At 34.6% G+C, this 25,556-nt stretch overlaps 1 protein-coding gene across 5 annotated transcripts in view; it reads left to right on the forward strand.

Moving 5' to 3' along the window:
* LOC141456979 (uncharacterized) overlaps nt 1–25,556 on the forward strand; it is a 300,169-nt gene that overhangs the window by 189,536 nt on the left and 85,077 nt on the right. For 4 of the 5 annotated variants that reach the window (XM_074133421.1, XM_074133425.1, XM_074133426.1 and 1 more), the window contains one exon: nt 14,488–14,533. The gene's annotated coding sequence lies outside the window, so the exon portion shown is untranslated. Of the gene's footprint in view, nt 1–3,697; nt 3,721–14,487; nt 14,534–25,556 lie in introns of those variants that run through there. The other variant, XM_074133423.1, reaches the window with a different exon arrangement.

Raw genomic sequence — 25,556 nt, forward strand, 5'->3', positions numbered from 1 at the left:
AAATTAAAAATTTCATTTTTACAGTCTACAAAAAGTAATTTATTTATTATAAACATTTTTTGTTATATTACAATTATTAACATTACTTACGTATTTACATTACTTATTACATTTTCTGCTGTTTCTTTTATTGATGGAGGAGTGTTTTCTAAACAGGAATCACAAGAATCCATTTTAAATTTCTATAAGGTAACACTATAACCTTTTTAACTGTTATAATTAAAAATATCTAATTATTTATTAAAGTATTATTTTTATTTCTATATTACTTTCAATTTTTATTTTATTTTTTAATATTCGTTTTTTAATTATTTAGTTACGTTAAATAAGCTTATTAAAGTTTTACAGAAAATATTTATGTTAATAACAAAACTTCTTATATCAAGGAAGCACAATAAAGTTTTTCCACTCACTAGTGCGGAAAGTGACACTAATGGGAATTTTTCCCCACTAGTGTGGGAAGTTGGGCATTACACAGCTGATTTTAATTGAGTAATGAGAACTTCCCTACATGGTTGCAGAAAAATGTAATTACATTACATTCTCCCTAAGGCTAACTATTCTTCCACCCGTTTACCTAAACCTCACTCCTCTTCCCACAACAGATTGTGGTAAGTACCTAGGACTCTTCGTGGACTTGTTTGACCTGGAATCCACTAGACTTAAACGAAAAGAACTAAACAGACGATTCAAACTTCTCTCTAGATTCTAGTCGACAGACGATCTAAGCTTTCATTAAAAAACAAACCACTTATCTACACCATGATACTCAAACCTATCTAGACATACGAAATGGTACTTTGGGGCTCAGCCTAAGCTTCCAATATCTACAAAAATCCAATCTTTTCAATCAAAAAGACTCCGTAGAATCGTTAATGCTCCTTTAATTTGTATCTAACTCCACCTAGCACCGAGATCTCCTTGTTCCTCATGTTTCTGAAGCTGTAAGATCCTGCTGTGCTAAGTTTCAAGCCTCAATTTCCTCACAATCTAACACTCTACTTTCGCAAATTACTGTTTTGCCAGGAAATCCACCAATTCAGCAGCCATTTCCCCATGCTACTTATCATGTTTTATCAGCTTCAGTTGTTGCAGAAATGGACTGCAGTTGTAAAAAAAAAAAAAATAATAAAGTTAATGAGGAAAAGCCGCCATGTTGACGCCCTTCCATTGAACATTTATCCTGATATATTTATTAAAAAACAATTTGAGGCACGATATTTCCTAAATTACTGTGCTAGGTTTGTGCAATATGGTGCATAACACAAAATAGATTCAGTCATTCATTTACAATTGGGACTTCATATGCATATAAAATAGAGAATTACAAGCAAACTCCCCTTATTATATGTACTCATCTTCCATTTCAATCATACAACTGAAACATACAGTTATTATCCCTTCCGATCTCTTCGTTTGTCAGCGCTAACTCTCCCTAACCCTCAACGCAATGAAGTATTTCAAAGGAGAGTCTGAGAAGCACTAAAGAGCGCTTAATTATCCCATCTTCTCTACTATAACCTAAACTTCTTTCTCGTCTAATACTTTAATGTATATTTCAATAACAATATTTAGCCTAAAAACCTTAATAAGTTGATTTTTCTTTTATTACGGTGTGCTTGAGATTTAGACTTGTTGAAAGAAGTAACTCCTAATCTTCATTTAGTGTATAAAATTCAGTGCTACCACTGACTTCCTTCGTGTCGTCATGTCTTTGCGTATTTGATTGAGTGTGGTGTGTGTCCATTTGTGTGGGATTTGTTTGTGAATCGTCTAATACAGTTATGAAAAGTAATAACATTCCTGATTCACTACTAAAAATGCAGACATATGTATTTGAAATATTTACCGTGAATCGAGCCTATGGTTTTTAGTAAGCAACGAAGAATGATTAAATGATTAAGAATGAAGTATGTGATTATTGGACGGAGAAGTCAACGTCTTAGACAGTGGAACAGCGATTAGAGACGCGGAATCGTAAAACTAAAATTTATTGTGGAATTGGCTTTGATTGACGCGATCTTGGTCTAGGATTATTTTAATGGTATAATAAAATAAAATGATAGGAAATTAATGATATTTATGTTGGCTATTAGCCTCTGAACACGACACCTTATCCACAGTAGGTCGTAAAGCCAATATAGAGTGGTTGGTTTACTTTCTTAATGTATTTAAGAAAAGCCAAGTAGTTGGCTTTAATTTGTTCCAAGGAATAGAATTAGTAAGTAAGGACTTGGGAATTAAAAGTTGAGAACACATTGAAATAACTAATTTAATGATTAGAATCATTGGATTAATATAATATGAGCAATGAACACAAATAAACAAATCCTAACTAGTTAAACAATTATATCGGCTACAAAAATTGGCATAAAAACGGTCTGCCTAATGTTTGAAATTAGTTACGTCTTCTCTGTAGATCGGCAGGTTATTGAACAAACTTGTCAACATTGGATCTTTGCGTGGTTTATACTACATTGGATAAATCCAATAGATCCAGACCAGTTTTTAGTATTTTAAATTATTTCCCATGTCTGGATACTGAGTTTCTGTTTCAAATTCTCAACTATTCGCCTTATTCCACTGCTATCACACATGCTTGAAGTAATACTAACTTTAATTTACTTACTTTTTGAAGTGGTACGCCTTCTTCTTGAAGTGGTATGTAATTGGGGGTGGTTGACTCGAAAAGTGGCGTCCTTCCTTGTTAGAGAGAATGTGGTTAGTGGAGAAACTTGCATCTTTTCTTGACTTCCAACGCTATTGCTTTTGCAAGTAATGTTTACAAAGTAGTAGTTCGCAAAATTTACGCTAGGGTGAATAAATATGAGTAGGTTTACTTAGCTTGGTTAGTACATATATAGACAAACTAACTGTACATGTCCTTAACAAACATTAACTAGCCTCTATGTAAACATGTTCTCGGTTTACTTAAGTAGAGTTAGTACAATTGTTATATGAGTTGTTAAGTTTGAGAACTACGAAGGAATCATCTAATTTTCGAAATTGATTTTTATTTTTCATCGCAAATGCAAGTATTGAAATCTTATATATATATTTTTTTTAAGTGTGTTTTGAACTGGTGCGCGAGCATGTGCGCTTGTGTTTAGAACTTTTTAAAATCCAGAAAGTCTGATCTTGATGTTCCACCACCTCAGGCGCCACCATCGCAAAGGTTTTAGTTCACCAACTGGAAATTCATGCTTTACCAACCGTTTCTCTGAACTTACCGCCATCTAACTGCTTAAATTCACGCGCCTGTAACTTTTATTTGAAACATTGTGCCTGGAAAATTAATTTTTACAGTTCTAAGAGAACTTTTCTATACTCTAATGTACCACTTAAGATCCTATTTTACCACTTAGAAGGTATTAAAACAACACATTAAATTGGTTGCTATAGTCACCGTTATCAAATATGTGTAACAATCTTAACTATTATAACAATCAGACATCGCAGCTTCAGCTGTCCAGATGAAATAAACAAGTACTAAGCAATTGCTTTTACTGGTATCTTAAAACCGTTGTAAAAATTAATGTTCTATTATCTCAGTGCAGATTCCAAAAATGGTAGAAGAATCGAACCTGTGGTTGCGCCAAACTCGAGTACTAGTAGAAGAGGAATCCAGCGGATTAGAAAGATAAATCGCCAAGCTTCATGATTTATTCATGGCGTCATCCTTTACTGTTTTCTCTATTCTAAATCAGTCTTTTCCACCAAGTAAGTAAAGAAAAGCTATCTTCAACATGGAAAAATCTAATGAAACGGTTGTGATTCTTTATTTTACTTTGAAGTCAATTAAACATTAAATGGAGTTGAGAAAATGAAAAAAACTCGAGGCAATTTTATTGATGTTACATGTACCAGTATTTATAACTACTGTTCTTCATAAAGAAGTAAGCGGTCAGATAGGGTTCATTTGAATATTTACTTGCCCCAATAGAGCTCGCTGAAATGTTCTTTATTTAATCCCCAAAACAAAAAACATACTTCATACAACAGTAGGATACATAAGCTGAACATCCCTTCTTTGGCACATGGTGGTGAACATCTGCACTAAAAGTGTAGAGAAGGGTGAAAGATCTGCAGCTGAATTGAGGGATAACTGTTGGGAAGGAACTTTAGTATCGTGCGACCAAACCAATGGAGCCTCTCCAAATGTGGGCTACTTTCTAGATGATTATCTGCGCTTCATTTTGTCCTTTATCTTTTTATATTGGTTATAATTTCATTTATTTGTTTAAAATGTGTACTGTTTTTAAATTGTTACACTTTGTTTAAAAATATATATTTAACAAATCATGAGGGGAGGGATTAGCTATGTGGTTAGCGTACTCGATTCCCACGCGGAGGTCACGGGTTCGAATCCAGCTGCTAACCCTTAGATTTTCTCTTCCTAGGAGCTTCTTACAGCTCACTGTCCGGTGATGGACAGTGTTGTCTGTAACGAGAGGAAACTGTCCGGAGGACGGCAGTGCACTGAAAAAAGCTCTAAGCGCTAATAACCTCAGCTGTTGATGCGCTTAAAAAAATAATAATAATAATAAAAATCATGACATGGAATCCCCATACTAGACTGGAAAGACAAGAAACTAACCAACGCTACAAAAACTTCTCGCCAGACTACTTGACAAACGTTCGAAACTTAACCTACATAACAAAAGACTCTTATATCTACTGTTACTGCGACCTATTTGGTCATACGGCATCGAAGTATGGTGGATCGACTAAGCGTTCCAACTCACTACGCCTCCAGGTATTACAGTCAAAAATACTTCGAAAACTTCTTAACGCTCCGTTCTATGTATCTAACGTCACTAGCCATAATGATCTCAAAATCCCTTTCATTACAGATCTTGCTAACACTCGTTTTTCTCAAATTTCATTCCTCTACAGCATAGAACACCTATCTTCCTCCACATTACCAGGTAATCCTCTTAGGAGATTGAAGAGAAGATGGCCTCGTGATCTTCTCTTATCGTGAGAGCAAAGCACGTTACTGGAGTGACACCACTGGGTGCCTTCTCCACTCATGATTTTCTTTTATTTCTTTTTTTCTTTTACCATATTTGCTTGCTGCAACAACTGTTGCAGTGGTAAATTCCAATAAAAGATTAAAAAAAAAAAAAAAAATCATGAACAAATATCTCATCCTACTGCAGCTATACTTATCAATCGCAATTCCTCTTCTGGAATTACCTCAGAATTGATTTTTTTATTATCTATAAAAAGCCTTCATCGATTTTATTGAAACTACGTAAAAGAATTGTGCTTGTAGTGGCCTGCAACTTTTTATTTGAATCATTTCTAATTGGGACACTTTTTGGAGAGCAGGGTTGGTAAGCTTCTCTCGAAAATTACAAATTCAGGATAATGTGTGGTTCTTTTCTTGCACATGATAAAGGAGAGATAAATGTATTGATGCAATTTCGAGTTTGAAGCAAAACGCACCACTGGTGGTAAAAATAGCAAAAAACAAATTGTTAAATCTGCCACATCATGGTGGCCATCAATTGAAGCTTGAAAAAGAACAGCAAAACAAGTTAAAGAGATTGTTGAAATGATTTTCGAAATGGCCGCTCTGAAGACAGGTGATTTAACCACATGAGGTTCGAACTGCTGAATCTATCCCGCTGGCAGTTCCTAACAAAATGGACTATAAACATAACTGAAGCAATCAATTGCTTTAGGGACCTGAACACGTCCAATATACAGCCTACGAGGGTCGTTTGAAAAGTCCGTGCAAAAATAAAAACTACTTAATTTTTTGGGGTAAACCTTTTTTATTTTTCAACATAGTCTCCTTTTAGGCTTATACACTTCGTCCAACGCTGCTCTAGTTTGTTGATCCCTTCCGAATAATAGGATTTGTCCAAGTCTGAAAAATAGCCATTCGTTTCTGCAATCACCTCCTCGTTTGAATAAAATCTTTTTCCCGCCAGCCATTTCTTCATATTAGGGAACAAATAGTAGTCCGAGGGAGCCAAGTCTGGAGAATAGGGGGGATGTGAAACGAGTTGGAACCCTATTTCCATTAATTTTGCGACCACAACTGCTGAGGTGTGAGCTGGTGCGTTGTCGTGATGGAAAAGGACTTTTTTGTGGGCCAATCGTGGGCGTTTTTCTTACAGCTCGGTTTTCAAACGGTCCAATAACGATGAGTAATATGCAACACTTCACACGATTTCGTTTTTGGTCAAGCGTGAGCAATCGCGGCACCCATCTTGCGGATAGCTTTGTCATGTCCAAATGTTGATGCAAAATATTATGTACCCGTTCATTCGAGATGCCCACAGCACTTAGCAATCTCACGCATCTTCACTCTTCTGTCATCCATCACCATATCATGGATTTTATCAATGATTTCTGGAGTAGTAACCTCAACAGGGCGTCCAGAACGTTCAGCGTCACTTGTGCCCATATGGCCACTCCGAAAATTTTGAAACCACTTATAAACTGTTCTAATCGAAGGTGCAGAGTCACCATAATGTTTATCAAGCTTCTCTTTAGTCTCCTGAGGCGTTTTGCCTTTCATAAAGTAGTGTTTAATCAACACACGAAATTCTTTTTCGTCCATTTTTTGAAAATCACTCGACTTCCTCGATTCAAACGAATGCCAAACACAAAGAAATAGACCGATCTGGCTGAAACTTGGTGTGTGTTCTTCCAAGAGATGCTACTAACTAAACATAACCTCGATACGCGCCAGTGGTGCTATCTCTCTGACTTTGCGCGGACTTTTCAAACGACCCTCGTAAGTTTGATTGCCCATTTTATCAATACTTGTTCGGCTCTTAGTTAATTTGTTTTGTTAAGTTTTTAATAAATCTTCACGATCAATAAATCCCTGTTTTAGTGTTCGCTTTGCTTGAACTTAGTTTTATTTAATGAGTGAGGCTTCAATTATGTTTATAGTCTATTTTGTGAGACTCCGCCTGCGGGATAAATTCAGCATTACGGGGCTTCGCCTGTCTTCAGTGCGGCCAATCCACGAATCATTTCTACAATCACTTACCTATTTTCTTGTGGCAAGCTATTTTTGAAGAAATCTTCATTGGACCTTTATTACAATTTATGATTTAAGCTTTTGGTTTTATTATTATTTTCTTTTTATTTCTATTCATACAATTTAAATTAAATGTCGCACGTTTTGTATTTAAATTAAATGTATGCTTTGTTTCAAATTGAAACCCAGTTTACACCTACATACTGAGGCTATGATGTCAACTGCAGATATAGTTACTAATTGGTTTTTAAAATTATTTCGGCGTATGAAGTAATTTACAATCCTTTCATTATTTGACGTCTGTGTAGGATTTTATCGCATATTTAGTGAATTTTCTTACATTTTCACATGTATTCGCTTTCTAAAGTAACATTTTCATTTTACTGTTGTTAATGAGAATGGCCGAGTTGAGTGTGGGCGTGGAAACAGTTTAAATTTATTCTTTTGAAAATAGATTTCTTTTATTTTCATCCAAATTTACAAAAAAAAAGTTTAGAATGAGAAGAGATTTTACAGTCATTTAGGAAATTCCAAATACCCGCCAAATAATAATAATAATAATAATAATAATAATAATAATAATAATAATAATAATAACAATAATAATAATAATGAAGGGAAGGGATTAGCTATGTGGTTAGCATACTGGACTCCCACGCGGAGGTCCCGGGTTCGAATCCAGCAGCTGACCCTTATATTTTCTCTTCCAAGGAGCTTCTTACAGCTCACTGTCCGGTGATGGACAGTGTTGTCTGTAACGAGAGAACACTGTCCGGAGGACGGCAGTGCACTGAAAAAAGCTCCAAGCGCTAATAACCTCAGCTGTTGATGCGCTTAAAAAAAAAAAATAATAATAATAATAATGATAATAATAATAATGATAATAGAGAAGGGATTAGATATGTGGTTAGCATACTGGACTCCCACGCGGAGGTCCCGGGTTCGAATCCAGCAGCTGACCCTTAGATTTTCTCTTCCTAGGAGCTTCTTACAGCTCACTGTCCGGTGATGGACAGTGTTGTCTGTAACGAGAGAACACTGTCCGGAGGACGGCAGTGCACTGAAAAAAGCTCCAAGCGCTAATAACCTCAGCTGTTGATGCGCTTAAAAAAAAAAAAAAAATAATAATAATAATGATAATAATAATAATGATAATAGAGAAGGGATTAGATATGTGGTTAGCATACTGGACTCCCACGCGGAGGTCCCGGGTTCGAATCCAGCTGCTAAACCTTAGATTTTCTCTTCCTAGGAGCTTCTTACAGCTCACTGTCCGGTGATGGACAGTGTTGTCTGTAACGAGAGAACACTGTCCGGAGGACGGCAGTGCACTGAAAAAAGCTCCAAGCGCTAATAACCTCAGCTGTTGATGCGCTTAAAAAAAAAAAAAAAATAATAATAATAATGATAATAATAATAATGATAATAGAGAAGGGATTAGATATGTGGTTAGCATACTGGACTCCCACGCGGAGGTCCCGGGTTCGAATCCAGCAGCTGACCCTTAGATTTTCTCTTCCTAGGAGCTTCTTACAGCTCACTGTCCGGTGATGGACAGTGTTGTCTGTAACGAGAGAACACTGTCCGGAGGACGGCAGTGCACTGAAAAAAGCTCCAAGCGCTAATAACCTCAGCTGTTGATGCGCTTAAAAAAAAAAAAATAATAATAATAATAATGATAATAATAATAATGATAATAGAGAAGGGATTAGATATGTGGTTAGCATACTGGACTCCCACGCGGAGGTCCCGGGTTCGAATCCAGCTGCTAAACCTTAGATTTTCTCTTCCTAGGAGCTTCTTACAGCTCACTGTCCGGTGATGGACAGTGTTGTCTGTAACGAGAGAACACTGTCCGGAGGCCGACAGTGCACTGAAAAAAGCTACGGGCGCCAATAACCTTAGATGTTGACGCGCCTTAAATCATAAAAAATAATAATAATGATAATAGTAGATCTGAAATAATTTTTTATAATCTTTAAATGATTATTCAAAATCCCACAAAACAAAATAAACTTCTTTGTTATTACAGAAAGAAAATTAAAACGGATCGGCAACTCCTAGTCTCCTCTCTTATATTCCCCCATTTCGACTATGGTTGTTTAGTGTATGGCGGTGATATTGAAGCTAAGCTCAAGCGCCTCATGAGCTGCTTCATAAGATTTATTTTCAGCATTTCCAGAGACTCTCGCATTTCGCACGGCTACGATGAGTTGAAGTGGCTTTTTCCTGTCTATCGCCGCCAATATTTTTTGGCTTCTTTCCTTTTTCAAGTCATCCAGTCTCAAAGGCCTTCCTATATTTTTCAACTCCTTAAGTTTAAATCCTCGATACATTCCCATAATACCAGATCTCGCTCATCCGATCTCCATATTCCCTCTCACCGTACCTCATCCTTTGACAAATCCTTCCTAATTCATGCTACCTCTCTCTGGAACTCCTTACCATCATCTGTCCGCCATGCTCCTACCCTATCTATCTTTAAATCCCGTCTATTCAGTTATCTTCTTTCTATTCAGCTTCCTCCGAAATTCTAATTGTTTTAATTTATTTCCTTAATTTCTGCTGTTATTTTGATTTTCACTTTTTGTAAATACTTATTTATTTATTTATTTTCTTTCAATCATAGGCCAAATTATTAAGGCCTCTATTTGTACCTGTGTTTATTCTTAGGGGACAATTGTCCCAGAATAATAAATTTCTTTTCTATTCAATTCTATTCTAATTTATAATTCGTCTAGATTTCTACTTTTTCTTTCTCAGTCCCCTGCTTTTATGGCCAGGGCTAAGATATACATAAATGGCAGCCTTTATTTAGAATATGAAAGGCAAAATACAAGGGAAAAACACCGAATTGGCTTCTAGTTCGTCAAGATTTCCAATTTTTCTATTTCAGACAACTGCTTTTGTGGCCAGGGCTAAAATAAACATAAAGGGTAGCCTTGATTTGGAGAATGAATGGTAAAATATAAGGGAAAAACACCGAATTGGCTTCCAGTTCGTCAAGATTTCTACTTTTTCTGTTTCTGTTATCTGCTTTTATGACCAGGGCTAAGATAAAGGGTAGCCTTCATTTCGAATATGAAAGTTAAAAATAGAAGACGAAAACAGCTGTTGGTCATTTAGTAGTTGGTTCAATCTACGGCAAAGAAAATTCATATTTTTTACTATCATCATTTATTAATCACATTAACTGAAAATTTTCTTTAACAGCATTGGTAATAAAAGTTAAATTTGAGTTCATCGTATTATTATTATTATTTGTTATTTAATTTTTTTAATGGCTCTATGAGTTGTTTGACTGGGCATAGCGAGCCATTTTTAGTTGAACTAGCCTTGACTATGGTCACATTAATCCTCATCAAAGTACAGTAATAAACTTTATCTAAAATATATTTTGTCGATCAATATTGGTTAACTATAAGACCAGAAATATTTGGCTAACAGTACAATAAGGAGCAGCAGGTGTCAGGACTGTTTGAGGTTGTCTGACATTAACAAGGATGACCACAGTCCACCTGCGGCACGACGCTTCATTTTTCTACTTTCTATAATTGGCTTTCGCAAGTTTTCATTTTATCTCTTTCCGTCCTCTTCTATTTATATCCTCCAAAATGTCCTTTTCAAACTTTCGAAGTTTTCTTTGGCCCTACTAGGAAAAGAAGGCAATTTTCTATTTTGTGTTTTTTACTGTAATTATTTGATTTAGTTCCCTTGATTACGAAAATGTGTTTTTCTAAAAATGGGCTCATTTTAGTATGTCTGTAGCTGCCTTAATTTTTAAAGAAATCAGGTACATGAGTTCGTTTTCTTGGATTTGATGGAAACGGAAAACTAAACTTAAGCTTTGCCATCAAATGCACTCAATACACCTCAAACTTTCGCAGTATCCACTTTATAAAAATTAAAACTGAAAAACTTCTTAAAATTAAACATTAGCCTCTTAAAGAAACCGTAATATCGACCTTAGAAATCCAAGAAAAATTTGACTTTAATGCCACTTTCTGTATCTAATATAATAATTATTTAATGTAATAATTTCTAAAGAATCGGGAATGGCTAAAAAAGGCGAAAATTACTCAACATTGAGGCCAAAACGTTAATGTTTGTTTAACAGTAAATCTACAATTATGTTATATTGAAAATAATTTATGCAATAAAACTTCTTAAAAGACAATAAGAGACTGTTAAGTGTGTTATACACCTAATAAACCAAATTGTTAGACGTTTAAGCGAAACCTCTTGAAAGGTTTTAACTTTTGTACTTTAAAAAACAACTTAGGTTACTATTGGTAAATAGTGAAGAAGACATTTTCCTATTTAAACCATAAAAAATACAAACATAATTTTAGAACTTAGATAATAACTTCTCCATTTTCTAAAAGATTCTATTTAACAGGATTCTGTTGATTCGGGAGGATCGTCCTTTCTATAACGGGTTTCGCGTCCTTTTTAAAGTAAGGATAAACATTCTTCACGCTGTTAAGACTACCTTATTTGCATAAATTATGTCAAAAGAAGTGGATACTTTTATAATAGTAATCTTTACTAAGGAATTCGTGCGCCATTTATACAAATGTGGAGGATAGAATTAAATAAATTATTATTCTAAAATTTATAAGACAGATTTCTTATGTATTTCGTAATGGGAAGTACAATCTACACACCTTTTGTTACAAAATTATGGATCTCCTAATTATTTGAAAGCCTTCTAAACTTCTTTTTCAGTTATAAGGTAAATTAAATTCAACTGTATTAAAAAAAAACTCGACCCGTTTCTTTTAATCAAAATGATTTATATATATAGCAATTATACTAAAATAAAATAATCTTTATATGAAAAATAAATTATGCAACATTCGATGAAAACCCGTTATTAACGTTTTAGCAACTCAACTTGTTCGTTAATTATTACCAAATAAACACATTTGTGCTTATCTTAATATCGCACGTTGTTAATCATTCGCTTTAACTTAATAAGTTGCTCCCATCTGTCCGCTTAAATTAAATAAAGATCTATTAATTGATAAAAACTGTATGCATATTTATTTATTTTTTTAAAAATTTATATTAATTCGTGAAAGTAGGATATTATTTTGTTTAAAGATACAAAAAGTAAAAAAAAGTTTTCTGGGCCTCATAAAATTCCTTTCTATTTCAAAATATCCAGGATAAGTTAAATTAAGTTATCACTGAAAATTTGGGCCTGAAATTTGACTGGAGAAATACTAATTAAAGTAAAAGTAAAGTAATCGCCTATTTTTTCAGGCGGAGCTTAAAGTCCAACTACCAATTAGGTGTCTTGGACGGAGGCGACTAGCAAACATACTTTACTATAAATTTCTTTTATTAACCATTAAATAAAATCCAAGGCCTAAGACTGGGAATCAAACCCAGTATCACTATACATATTAGCTTTACTGGTCTCGCCTCTAACCGCTCGGCTACCGTGGCGCCCCACTGGGGTGACTTATTTTGAAAGCGGAACCTCTGAAGAACAGGGTGCCCACATGGAGTAAGTAGCTCGTTAGCTCCATACCCCCTCTCCAGGAAATCATAGTCAATATCGGACATGGTGGAGGTGAATGTACTCTCCGAAGAAATGTAATCTCCGAAGAAAGGATTTTAGGGCTTCAAGAAGGATTATCAGACTCGAGTGTAGACCACATAAAAAACGCTGTCCATTCTTACAATTTGGTTTGATTGTTTGTTTTTTAGACCTCCAGATTTGTATTGGAGATCATTGATTGTAGTGAAATACTGCAAAATGGCAGCAATTAAAGTTCTTTTAATTTAACATTATTAGCAAAACGTAATTTATTAAGAAGAATATTTAGGAAAATATACAGGGTGTTCACTTTAAGACGTGCTCAAATGCACCTTTGAAGGCACAGTACATGCTTCACAAGTTGAGTAAACTGCATTATTTGATAAATTAAGGCATAAGTTTGATCCTTTGCACGAAAGATATTGATCACTTAAATATGTGGCATGAGGTTTCCAATTTTTTTGGTAATTAAACGCAACTCTCCCAAAATTACCAAATAATTATTAAACCTTCTTGTTTGTAACAGAAGTAAAATTATTTTTTTAACCATTTTGTGTATGCTTGAGAACAACTAAAGCTTAGAAAAGAAACATTAGAAAAATCACTCGGTAAACGACTTGTTTCCCGATATTAACAAAAATACTAGCTTTACTGCCTTGGCAATATTTTTAGTAGAAAGGGGATGAAAAAATACATAAAAATGACCTATCGCGTGCTCTTCTTCCTATTTGATAACAAGTTAAAAAATTGAAATATGATTAATAAATACCAGATTTTGAAATAGCCTAGCACCTTTAATTTTGAAGATATCGAATTGCGGTTTACGGTTTCTTTCATAATTTTTTATACTCTTTAAAACTGTGTGTATGAAAATGGGGGTCAACTGCCAACCCTTACTTTTGGTCGCCGCGTATGTGGGCAGGAATCCAAAATCAAGTTACATATTATGAAAATAGAGATGACGGGCAACAAATTTTTCCTCGTACCATTTTTTGGGAATCGAACCCAGTACCACAATTCATATTAGCTTCGCAGGTCTTTTTGCACCACTAATCACGAATTTTATTCACACTATGCCGCACTTTTTTGAAATTTATGAAGGGAGTCACTTCGTTTCCACAAGACTGTGCATGATGGGAGTCTGGTACGTCGTATCATCCAGTACGATCTAGATCCCGTAAGTTTAACATTGCGATCACCAGCAGGATAAATGGCTCCTTAAAAATGGTTCCAGGAAAATTACTGGTGAATTAGGTTTGTTCACAATCCGCAGCCGGGCATGGTTCATCCAAGCTAGAAGCCGCAAACAGACTTCAAGTCCTATAAAATCATCCTTTGAAACCTTCCATCAAGTTCTATCAAGAATCTATCTACTGCTTACAATAATAAGGGAATTCGTTTCAATAATTTGAATTTAAACCTTGGTTTAGATTATTGCAATCTCTGAGTCAGCTTCAATTTCCCTAATTATTGCAGTATTTTTTTTTTGCATTTTTATTTCTTTTAGGACAGCTTGGAGTCCTTAAAGATCAAGCAAGCTATGCCTGAATGGCCTCCTTCGCATAATTGTACTTTTATATTAAGAGTAAACGTGGCTGAACACTGAAGAGCAGACATGACAATAAAGCGCCAGTCTAGTAAACAAGATGTCCTAAATTTTGGATTGATATATCCTAAACTCTCACAATAAACTTTTAAATAAACTAACACAATAAAATCTTTAAATATTACGCATGGACTTACTCAGATTGTTGACTACACAATATTCACTTACCATAAAATCAGTTTTCAATAGCGATTTCATTCGCGTTAAGACCTATTTACCCTCCTTTTTTCCAAATTTCATTTAGATTAAAAAGAAAAATCGCAAATACAAATATATTTCAAAGTTTTAGATGCTTAAATTGATATTGATTACTTGAAATTGTTTCAGGTTACCATGAAATCAGAGCTCTAAATATTTGAGTAAAAGTCAGCCGGTAAGTGATAGTTAGAATTCTTTTTTATTTATTTTTTGTAATTTATTTAATTATTACAATTATTCTGTACAATATTAATAATTAATGTGGAAAGAAACTACCCAGTGGAACCACTCCGCATGAGAGATATAATTAGCTTTAACCATCTAATTTTATGTAGTGTATCTGTATTCATTCTAGAAAATTACCAAAATTAAGGATTGTTTGAGAAGATAGGTGACGAAGTAACGGAATAACAGTATTTACTTGAAACAGATTGAGGATTGCTTCTGTTCTGGTTCTGTTGAAGACGTAAAAAGAAGCATTGTCGATTCCACTAAGGATATTTGTCTGTAAGGTTTGGGAGGAGCGCTTGGTTGAACCTCATAGTTCGAATCCGTTCATATGGTTTAAGTTATTTTGTTAGAGTCATTTGTTTTCTAGTGATAGTCTTGATCTATTGTCTTATAGTCTTTCAAGATGACATGTTCGTTTGATTGCCTCTTATTGCTTAAGTTAAGGATTCTCATTGCTAGAAATATGTTATTCTATAGCCATCAGAGGCTGCAAAAGGAGTATCGTTAAAATCTAAAGAAGAAATTGTTATTTCTCGTTAAATGTTAAAGTAACCTGCTTAGTTTATTTCTATACGTCCACCACGAAACCATTTCTCTAAACTTGTTAGGTAGTGCTCCATATATCTGCGGAAGATTGGGCCCAGAAACAGAGGAGAAGAAATTCCTGTTTAAGGTATCGTTTAACCTGTCCAATAATATAGTTTCTGAATCACAAAAATAATGTCGCTCATTAGAGAAATTAAATTGAACCCAACTGCCTACCTGCTCCTAGTAGAGGCAGATAACACTCCTGAGCCAAGAAGGTTACGTATAATAATTCTGTAGTAAGGTCTTATCTTCTGCTGGTAGATAAACGTCCTGATGGCGGGCACTAAATCAAGAGCGTCAAGTGTTGTTCTAACCAGAGGACCATCGAGAAGATTGGTAGCGCCCCTCTTCCAACCCCTTCCACCATTCTTTATAGCTGTTGTGTCCTGCACCTCTTTACAAATAATGGTTTATTATTTATAGCTCTTACTGTATTGTACCTAAGATAAAAAAAACTTAATTTTTACCTAAATATTCCTCCTTATTAATTTCGTCCATTTTCAGCAGTTGAAGGAGATTAAATTGCTCCTAAATTTTCATAATTTCAGTTTTAACAAAAGTAAGAAGTTGTTTTTCTGTTTTTTACTATCACCTGTCCCTGTAAAGGACAGAATTACTGGTTTTAGACAGATTTTTAATTTTGAAATTTTAACGAAATACATTTATCCAGATCTTCTGTCTTCGAAGTGAATTTTAAAAATAAAATTTTTGTGTTTCTGGGTCCTGGAAAATTGAAAAACAGATTAATAATGCAAAAAGTTCAAATTCTATTTTAGGTCGTGAGCTTTTCGTCAAAGTTGGTCAATTTATTGAAGTACATTTGCTACAAGTCTACTGTGATTTTCATACAATAAATTTCTGCATTTTACTCATGAAAAACTATCTTTCTACTCCTTAACAAAAACTTACAGTTTTAAAAGTTAAGTATAAGGGTTGATTAAACGCCAAAAGGTACACAAATCAGCAGTTCCCAACATTTCATTAATACTTCATTGATATAATTTAAGTAATTTTACTGCATTAACTTTTCCTTCACATTTTTTAGAATTTATTAGATGTCACAGACCCTTATGCTGGCCATTTTCGTCTACAAAATATTTACTCAAGTAGCACACCATTTAACTTAGATTGACTGTAATATCTATTTATCTATAATAATCAAACTATTAATCACAGGTGAAAAAGAAAACGTTATAAAAAATATAAAAAAAATAAGAGGCTAAAAAATTCATAAACTTTTTTTACATCAATGATTTTATGCATTTATTTTTATTTTTAAATAAAAATCATTGGTTTAAGTTCATTCTTCGATTAAAGTAATTGTTATTTTATGTTGTAGTCAAACGTTTGTAATAATAAGTAATAAATAATCTGGCTTTATCGCAAATAATATAGTTTTCTTCAATTACATTCTCAATCTAGGTGTTCTTCCCACAATGTTATATATATGTAATATAAAATAAAGAAAATAAAGATATGCATATTTTTAGGACAGCTAATTATTCCAGTATTTTACCATAAGTAAAATTAGGGGGACTAAATTAAATTACAATTGAGAAATGAGTAAATATTGTTGAATAATCTACTTGTTATTAACTGTATGTTATTTGTGCTCACGAATATTTCGGTAAGACGAATTTAAGACTGAAATATTGTTTTGAATCCTCCGTGATTGAAATTTAAAAAGTGGCCGACTCTAACTTTGTTTTTTTCTACTTTAACATGCATGTATATGTGACTACTCAGAATAATTCATCACTCATTTTATCATAATTATAATAAAAAAATATTATGAATGAACTGGCCAGCATAAGGGTCTGTGACATCTAATAAATTCTAAAAAATGTGAAGGAAAAGTTAATGCAGTAAAATTACTTAAATTATATCAATGAAGTATTAATGAAATGTTGGGAACTGCTGATTTGTGTACCTTTTGGCGTTTAATCAACCCTTATACTTAACTTTTAAAACTGTAAGTTTTTGTTAAGGAGATTTTTGTACCTTTTGGATAGATTTTCCTTTTTGTCTATTTGCAAAGTTACGTCTGCTTTACAGATTTTTTAAAATTTGGAATAAGCTATTCTATCATTATAACCTGATAAGGTGTTAAATCGGAACCGTAACTACCACTGGAGAGATCTTTTTAAAGAATGATTATAGTTGCGGTCCCCAAACCATCCTCAATAACCATTTTTTTGAGAAAGCGTTTTGAATAAAATAGGAAGGTATTTGTACGTAAATAGCAAAATTAAACTGCGATTTCAGTACTTCCTTTTAAGAAGAGCAAGAAAAATAAACTGTGATTACAGTACTTCTCCCTAAAAGGCAAAGATTTTGAATCGAACGACAATTCATTGATGTAAATCGGTTCACTCATTGATAATTTTAACGATCGCAGTACTTCCTCTTAGTAGGTGTAAGAGCATGATGGCACCTCACAGCCACGTAGAGGAGCTTTAATCACTTCTTCGTGCTAAATTTTATCAAAATCGGACTAAGCTTTGTAGAAATATTGGTAATAATAGTTTTAGAAAGGGCCTTATTTGGGTGGGGCAAACTCCCCTCCTTATGAGGCACGGCGTCGAGACTTTTAAAGTGCAAATCTGTACAAAATTTCGATTCGAATGACACTTCATTCATGAAAATCGGTTCACGTGTCGATAATTTGAAACGATTGCTATACTTCCCCTTAACAAGTGTAAGAGCAGATCGTCGCTTTATTGTTACGTAGGGGAGCCCTAACCCTATCATCCTACCAAATTTTATCAAAATCGGGCCAAGATTTACAGAGTAATTAGTAATAATAATTTTGGAGGGGGCCTTACATAAAGGGGGCTAACTCCTCTCCCATTCGATGTACAGGGCCGAGACCCCCAAAAGGCACATCTACATAAAATTCCGAATCGAACGACACCTCATTCATGAAAATCGGTTCACGCGTTTAGGCGCTACGTTGTTTACAAAAAAGGTAACAAGAACAACAACAACAACAACAACAAGAAGAAGAAGAAGAACAAGAACAAGAACATTTTTTGAAAAAGCCGTTTTTGCTCATTTTCGGCAACTTTTTTCTCGAAACCTATTAGATCTGGGTGGTTGCAAAAAAATTACAGTTATAAAGGAGGATTTGCCCTATATTATAAAGAAAATTTGGGAATTTTATCTTTTATAGAAAAATAGAAAAAAATTGTCAAAGTTGGGTGTTTTTCAACGTTACACTTTTTCGTGCAGTTTTTGATGGTCAACCCTTATACAACTGTCCTACCGGACAGTTTTAATAAAAATGCATGTTTAGTGTGGTTCTTGCTCTGCTGGGATTGCAATAGTTATAGAAATAATTTGTTAGAATTTCATAATCAATTTAATGTTACTAAGTCTTTCTCTTAAATTTTATTGAAATGTGGAATAAAAGTGAAGCGAACATGCCAAATTTTGCAAAATAAGGTTTTCACTGGAATTATCAGTTTGATGTTGCCAGAGTCAAAAATAATTCTTTATAAAATGCTGTGTGGGTTTGTGCATTGATTTAAGTTCTGACTTCCGTGACTTCTTCATTTGGCGTGTTGTTTTTCTGTTCTAACTGAACTGAATAGGTCAACAGGTTATTGATGTAACGATGAACAAAATGCAAAAAATGGTACTGGATTTGATGATTCTGATTCTAATGGTAGGTGAATTCCTTTCATATTCCGACGCTGTTTTGAAGCCTACTTGTTTGCAATTAATCACAGATTTCTGCATCAATTTTTAAAATAACCCCTATGCATTGTATATCTTTCGAAAGGTGATTGTATCTAGATGTTTTTCATGAGTAGTGCACGGTTTTTTCATATAAAATGTTTTTGAGAAAAATGAAGTCAAAGTTTTTGGAAAAAAATAGAAACTTGCTATTTCTTATGTTTGGGCCACAAAGTGAAATACTTAATATTATTATTTTGGAATATAAATTAGCTTACTTAAAAGGAAATTTAACTTTCTTTCTAATGAGATTATTGAAATTGCTGTAGCTTTAATAGTTTGAGAAATATAGACAAATGTTTGCTAAAAAGTAGTAGTGATACCTAGAAAAAACATAAAATTAAAAATACCTATAAAACGGAGCCGAATCGAGCCATAGTTTATATGGAATTTTTTGTTGTAAATGATGCCCAGAATCGCCTCCCGAAGTAACGGTAGTCTTATGCTGAACACCCTGTATATCCCTGGGCCCCAAAATCCTATTGACGGCTCTGAATGTACCTAATATTTTTTGGTTGTCCTTTTTTGGAACTTTATAGAGTTGGCAACCCTAAATGTACCATTTCATTTAGAATTTACAGGCCTATATGTTATGGAAAAGGAAGAAATGAAATAGTAAAAATTCCTAGTTTAATGGAAATCCCTCAAAAACGAACTTGATGGAAACATCTCAAGAAATTGAGGATTTTTAGCAACAGAAACTTTTGTGAGAATTCAGGCAAGGTTATGTTCAGTTTTCAAAGCTATAATTAGAAATTATAAACATAAAAAGATAACCTTGCTTGAACAAGGCTTGCACTAATGCATTAGATGAGAGATGTACAAGAAATCAAACTGATGGATCAGATTTGATACACGCTTCTGATCCTCGTCTACTATGACATATCACGTTCAGTTCTTGTAACCGTTGCATTTAACTCTTCCTTTACAGGAAACCATCTTATCTCGTACTTTCACTGAATGAACCTAACTTCCTTTTTCGTGCCAACTTATTTTTTAGCTCCCCCGCCATTCTTATTAATGTAAACGTCCTTATAAACTAGTACCTATACTTGACTAAAAATGAAAAAAATTATTGATATTTATTTATTAATCATTCAATTCACATTATATACAATAATTATCGAAATATAAAGTATAAGTATCGCATTATTCATCATTACATTTTGTCAACCGTGAAACAAGTTCCTCATTCTTCACCTGTGAAGTCATCTGTCCCGCCTTTTAGCCAGATATCCACTTCGATTTTCTTTTCATCTTCATCGGAAAAGCGTTTTCCCTACTATAAAAGTTTTGGAATGCAGTACGCCGCCCACTTAGCCAATCCCTTCCTTTGGGATTAATACTAAGTACTATTAAAATTAGTTTATTTTAATAAAACAAAGAAATTAACCCTAGGACAAAAAACGTTTGAACTGACACGATATATATCTCTCTGTTCCATAAAATGTGAACATAGACAATATGTTAAAGCATGTAGAAGTTTCATAATTTGCATATTATTAACAAATCTCTGAATAACAAAATATTAATACCATGTGTGGTGTTATTATATTATAAATATGAGAGAAATTGATCAATTAAACATCCGTTTAATATTAAACTCTGCCATTGAATATCACAACAACACTTGTTATATTTAGTTAAAAGATGAATTTTGTTAATGTAATTCAAATTTATGGCATTATAGATTAGATTCTAAAGAGATTCTCTAACTATTCAATTTATGTCTCAATTAATAAACAATGGGAAACTGTTCTGTCTCTCTGAAGCAAACTATCCAGACTCTGTTCAGGGTGGAAACGATGCTCTCTTAAGTTACATCGGCAGCAATCTGTTCCGGAAGAGGACTAAGTGCACCAGCTAGCCTGATCACTGACCACTCCATCTTTAGGTTAATGCAAGTTACTGACACTTAATTTAGAAATTAGGATGGACAACGGCTACAAATAAATAATTGATGCTTATATCACCGCCTCTCCCCCAAGAAAGTCTAGTTTTCACCATATTTTCTTTTTGAGAGCAACCTTTGAATCGTACTCTTGAAGGCTATTTTAAAAGAAAAGCAACAACTCCAGGCCATAATCCTTTTAAGATTTACCAGTGACTCTTTACTTGATAACTTTGGGAATTCCATTCTTCCGTCTTCTTGTTAAGGTCTTGAACTTAGCCCCTTACTGTCTGAAAGCCTTCTGACTGGACACAAGATACGGGGTACCCCCAGAACTTATAATCCATCTATAAAAAAAAAATCTTGACACTCCGTAGAATTGTCACTTTAATTCTGGGCAATCTTTAAAGATTTTTAATTTTCTGCGTTTCTTTAAAATAAACATTTAAATATAAAAGAAAATTTCTGTAATCAAATTTATAATTATCTAATTTAATATTCCATTCGCATAAAATAAAGTAATAATAATTTATAGTGACTATCTAACTGCTTGATTGCATTGACAATATGTCGCCTAAAATTGTAGAGATTTTTTTCATCTCTAATTAATGAGCGACGGACCAGGTGTTAAATCTTATTAGCAACCATTTTCAGAAAACTGGTTTTGGCTACTAGAATTTCTATCAACGCCACAGCCTCGTTGATTGCTTCAACATTCTGCTTTGTTACACCTGTCAAGTGTATTTGCGAGCAGATTAGTACCAAATACTTTTTTTATTTACTTTTATTTTGGTCAGAATGTGGTGACGAATAGTTTCAGCAAATTATGTAGCATTTTCGGTTCACTGATTTTCTTCAAATTTTGTATATTAGTTACATATTAATGTTATACTGATAATGGGATCGTGTATTAAACTTAAACTGCAAACAAGAGAGAAGCCATTCAAACTCCCGCACGAAATTAACTTCTTCTTTTTCACTTCATGGATTAGGACATGCCTGTTCCGACTTCACTATTTATTTATTTTATTATTTTTTTGTTTTGTTTTCATCTCCATCTTTTCAATGGTCGTCCTACACTACGTTGTCCTCTAGGTCAGTATTTATTGACCATTACCGGCACTCTTATAGTTGACATAGGGTTAAGATGCTCCCTCCATCTATCTCTAATTTCTTCTATAAATTCGTTGATATTATATATATCCAATTCCTTCCGTACGAGGGGGTACCCAAAAAAAACCGGAATTATTTTTTAAAAGCTATTTATTTACAAATTTTTTACAGAACAACCTTATCCCCTTCAAAATACTCTCCATTACAACTAATACATTTGTCCCACCGGTGCTTCCACTGTTCGAAACATTTTTTGTAGTCATCTTTAGAAATGGCTGACAGCTCCTTCTTCGTTTTTTTCTTGACCTCTTCAATGTTGTCAAATCGGTGACCTTTCATGCCCTTTTTCATGCGTGGAAATAAGAAAAAGTCGCACGGAGCCAGGTCAGGCGAGTAAGGTGCGTGGGGCAGCGGAACCATGCCATTTTTAGCCAAAAACTGTGTAACAGAGGTGGCTGTGTGTGCAGGTGCATTGTCGTAGTGGAAGAACCAGTCTCCTGTTTGCCACAAATCGGGTCTTTTTTGGCGAACACTATTGCGCAATCTTTTCAAAACTTCCAAATACAAGGTTTGATTGACGGTCTGACCTGGGGGGACAAACTCTGAATGGACTACGCCTTTGGCATCAAAAAAGCAAATCAGCATTGTTTTGATGTTTGACTTGACTTGACGACATTTTTTTGGTCGGGGTGAAGATGACGTCTTCCATTGGCTCGACTGTTGCTTTGTTTCTGGGTCATAACCATAGCACCATGACTCATCACCAGTAATGACCTTTGACAGAAAGTCTGGATCAGTTTCAAGCTGTTGTTTCAAAGCACGACATGTTTCAACTCGATGTTCTTTTTGATTGTCAGTCAGAACTCGAGGAACAAACTTGGCAGCAACCCTTTTCATCCCCAAATCTTCCGTTAAAATTCGCTGAACCGAGCTCCAAGATAACCCACTACTCTCTGACAGTTGATCAATTGTCTGTCGACGGTCTGTGAACACCAGCTCTCGAATTTTTTCAACATTTTCGTCGATTCGGGCAATTGATGGACGTCCAGAACGAGGTTTGTCATCAATCGACATGTCGCCATTTTTAAACCGAGTAAACCACTCGTATACTTGAGTTTTTCCCATAGCGTCATCTTTGTAAGCTGTTTTCAACATTAAAACACTTTCAGCAGCATTTTTGCCGAGTAGAAAACAAAATTTCAGAGCTGCACGTTGTTCACTTAAACTTGCCATCATAAAAAACGAAAAAAGAACAAAACAGCGCTGGTAAAAACAATCACTGCAGATGAACAGAACAAGTCAGGCAGGACTGAACTGGCAAGGAATTGCGCTATACACGTCTAGCGGCAGAAATGCGTACTACATAAGCTCCATGCGCGGCAACGCAATTCCGGTTATTTTTGGGTACCCCCTCGTATGTCAACTTTCCGTATCCTCTCTCTTTTTGTGCAACCCTTAACTCTTCTGAGGAATCTGATCTCTGCACTTTGTAGGTAACTTTTATCTTTAGCTGTGGTAACCCAAGATTCGCTTCCATAAGTGAGCAGAGGCACAGCCATAGTTTTATAAAATTTTAGTTTTGTCTCCGGTCTCGTTTTATTTTTAAGTTATCTGTTTATTGCACTACAGATAGCTTGAAATTTACTTATTTTATTTTGTACATCGTTATCAGGATGAAAGCTAACCTAACAACCCAAATATCTGAAATACGAGACCTGTTCCAGTGGCTTATCATCTATAACCATTTTAGAATGAAGTGGGTGCTTTCCAAGGTGGGCCATAACCTTTGTCTTTATGACTGATATATTTAAATTATACTCTCTACCAAATTGATGTAGTTTATACACTGAGCGCTGTAGATCTTCTGTAGTATTATTACATCGTCAGCATAGAGTAAGAAAAAAATTAACTCCTTCGAAAATTATTCCTGAAAAAGAAGGAAGCTAACTTAGAGTAACAGCTTCAGTTCCAGGCTTTTGGAATTCACTTAAAAAAATAAGTCTCAAGATATTATGAAAAGTAAAATGCAATTTAGAGTTTAACCTGCTAGGTGTTCACACTGTTACGTCACATACTCATATGTGATATACTTGGTTAGTTAACATAAATAATTTTTCTCTATATCTCGTATTTATAAAAGATGAACGTGAACCTAACTTTACGGTTGGTAAAACTCTGATGAGCAGCATCAAGCAAAGATGAAAGAAAAACCTCAACCCCATTCTACGCCACTAAATCCTTTGTAGCAGCGTACAAAGTTTACTACAGCAGGATGGAACAGAAAGAAGAGAAAGAGAAAGAGAAAAAAAAAGTATGTTTTTCCTGGACTTTGTGCCTTGGAGGAGGAAAGGACGAGGAAGCCAATCTGGATTGCTACAAATCTTGTTTAAGATTTACCTCCTCTCCCTCAATGGGCGGTGACATCACGGTCACAAATATTTTCAGTAATATAACTCTTGCTTTGCTAGACTATGGTACAATCTGATCATCCATCTGTCCAGTGTTTTGTCCAAGAAAACAGGATACAGAGAAATTTCCTTTTATGTTTTAAACAACTTTTTCTCTACCTTTTGTGCGCTTCCTCGGCCTTCTAGCAGTACAACTGGATTTAGTATTAAAAACAATAAGCAAGTGATTGTCTTTTAGATTCTTATTTATTAAATGTTGTTTTTATTTTTATAATTTATTCTTGGCATGTTTAGGAGACCAATTTAAAATTTTATGTAGGGCTTCTTCTTTGTCTGAACGTTGTCATATCAACCATTTTTTTTTTTTTTTTTTTAATTTTAATTTTTTATTTTATTTATCCTTTTAATGAAATTTACACCTGTACCTACAGGGTACAATAAGTAAATGCGATAAATGTATATAGTAACGTGGCAGACGTGAATGACGCCCAGTTGGTCACGGGGCCAACGGCGCCTCAGCCGTCTTCGAGGATTGGAGTTGGGTAGCGTAGTTGAAGACAAGTTTGCAGCTAAAGGGTTGGGATGAAATAAGAGTTTTTGATGAAAATTTTTATATCGAATTTTGGCAAGTTCGGAGATGAGTGGAATTTGGAGATCTGTATGTACTTTGTGGTTGCTAACATAGAATGGAGCGTCTACTATGAGGCGGAGTATTTTGGATTGGAGTGTTTGCAGTGTATTGATGTTTGATTTTTTAGCTGTTCCATAAAGTTCGAGTCCGTAAGTCCATATTGGTATGAGAAGAGCTGTATAGAGTGGTCGTTTGTTCTGTAGTGAGAGTTTTGAGCGTTTGTCGAGTAGTCTGGCTAGAAGTTTGTATCGTTTATTTAGTTCGGTACGTTTAAGTCTCTTGTCTAGGTACATTCCAAGGTACCGCACATGGTCGGCTGGTGGGATAGGTGTATGATGTAAGAAGAGAGGTGGTGGAGTTTGTCGTTTGAGTGTGAAGACTATGTATTTAGACTTAGTTGGGTTAATTTTTATACGCCAGTTTTCTAACCAAGGTTCTATTGAGGTGGGACTGTAGTGAGCGTACTGCGAGGATAGGGTCAGAGTGTGTGTGGGGAGAATGGCAGTGTCGTCAGCGAAGGTGTAAATAGAGGTATTAAGGTTAGAAGGTAAGTCGGCAGTGTAGATTGTGTAAAGAAGAGGAGCTAAGACACTTCCCT

The sequence above is a fragment of the Rhodnius prolixus genome, unplaced genomic scaffold (genome assembly GCF_049639745.1).
Source record: "Rhodnius prolixus isolate KJV_2025 unplaced genomic scaffold, Rpr scaffold_10, whole genome shotgun sequence".
NCBI lineage: Eukaryota > Metazoa > Arthropoda > Insecta > Hemiptera > Reduviidae > Rhodnius > Rhodnius prolixus.